We start from the raw sequence: 1,962 nt of genomic DNA, 5'->3' as shown, positions 1-1,962 counted from the left end.
GATTTCAAAATAAAAAGATAACAGAGTAAGAATCCGCGGACAAAGAGCAAGTTACAGCGCCTTCTGGTGTATTGGAGAACATCTGATGAGCTCATAAACCACAAAAAAATTATAAAGTTTACCCTGCAGGTTCCCTTTCCATTTCTTACAAAACAAAATAATTAATTTATCAGTTGAACTTTAACTTTATTTGGAAAAGAAAAGCTCATTATGCTAAAAAAGAACAAACAGTGAAGGATTATAGAGATGGGGGTCTGCAGGCCATAGATTTTGAATGACATGTTTAAGATTAATTGGCTAAAAGAATTCTATATCCCAAAAAATATTTTAAAGGGTGTAGGTTTAATAGATCTCTTATTACGTTGTGATTTTTTAATTCAAAAACTCCCTCTTAAATTATAAACAGGTTATTTATACTGGCAATTAATTCACAAACATAATTTTTCTCTCATAATTCACAAATTTGAAACAATAAGTAAATTTTTTTTAAAAACAAATATTTTCTATAAAGAATGGTGGGAGGAGTATTGGTTAGTTGTCCATCTATTAGACAAAGGTTCTCAGTCATAGAATTTTTTTTGTGAAGAATATAACTTTGAATGTGATCATAAACAATACAATAACGTATTAAGATCTATCACAAAGGCATTTCTAATGATGCTTAGTAATAATGTGGTCACCAATATAAATGACACACTTCATCTGCCTTATGTTAAAAAATGGACAAGATTTTATTCAGAGTGAAATATCGAATAAATAATAAGATCAATATTAACCCAAGATAAATTTCTAATACAAGCTAAAAATAATGTGTTTTCTTTTTTCCAAGAGCATTATTATCCAATTAGGAACAATGTTTCTTTCCTTGCCCATACCTCCCAAAGCAAAAGAAGTACATTTTAAAATATTCAATGAGATTTACTCATCTTCAGAGCTTCTTAGACATAGATTTAATTTTGATCAGAACAATTGTTAATTCTATGAGGTTGACATTAACATGACTGCACACTTATTTTTTGAATGTTTATGTAGCAGAACCTTTTGGTCTGATTCATTTAAGTGGTTAAAGGTTTCTCTCATGTTGTCCTCCCAATTTTCTAAAAATTATTTATATTATATTTATATTATTGAATATTTTCTTTGGTTTATTAGGGAAAGATGTTAATAATCAATTCGTATTGAACTATACTATAATTTTGAAGACATTTTATATTCATAAATGCAATTGCTAAAGACAAAACCGCTGTTTTTAGTTTTCCAAAAGGAATTTTGGTTATACTCTAAATCTTTAAAGTTGCTCAAATCAAAATGTGGAAGAAGACTGTTTAGTTTATTGAAAAAAAAAATTAATAAAAGATCCGGTAGTGTAAGTGTTTTTTTTTTTACTTTCATTTCTTTTTGTTTGTGTGTCTGCTCCATAGTTTAAGTGTATTTATTTGTAGTATTATTTTAATGATTTGATTATTATTTGTGCTCTGCTCTATAAATGTAGATGAAATTTGTAAAAAAACGAATTTTGCCTTATTGTAATTGTTTTATAATGCAAAAAAACAAAAAACACACACACACACTCACAATAAAACAGACACAATAGTGGCTCATTGTAATCACATTTCATTTCAGATTGAGTTGTAAAATGTGCATACTACATATTCATTTTGGGGTCTGGACAAAATAGTTAGGCCTATATAAATGTTTATTTCTTAGACTGCACTGCTTTTGACAGGAAAGCATCATCATAAAAAGCTCATTGTGTTTTATTTATGTATAAATTACTTATTTTCATTCTTTTGCTGTTTACTTTTGTTGTTTGCCACGAAGAAAACCTTGATGACATTTATGGTAAAATGTTGTTATATTAAAATAATAAATTAACCTGCTTTTAGACTATTATAAGCATATAAATTATAATTAAATATAAAAATCAGCAAAAGACTGATGCAACTTAATGTGTGTGTACGT

At 27.5% G+C, this 1,962-nt stretch overlaps 1 protein-coding gene across 1 annotated transcript in view; it reads right to left on the bottom strand.

Moving 5' to 3' along the window:
- The window catches only part of pla2r1 (phospholipase A2 receptor 1), an 868,273-nt gene that overhangs the window by 578,427 nt on the left and 287,884 nt on the right, over positions 1–1,962 (bottom strand). The window lies entirely within an intron of this gene.

This window comes from Danio rerio, chromosome 11, assembly GCF_052040795.2.
Source record: "Danio rerio strain M-AB ecotype USA chromosome 11, GRCz13ab, whole genome shotgun sequence".
In the NCBI taxonomy this organism is placed as follows: Eukaryota; Metazoa; Chordata; class Actinopteri; order Cypriniformes; family Danionidae; genus Danio; species Danio rerio.
Note: the sequence above shows the minus strand (reverse complement) of the source record. Positions and strands in the feature narration are given on the sequence as shown.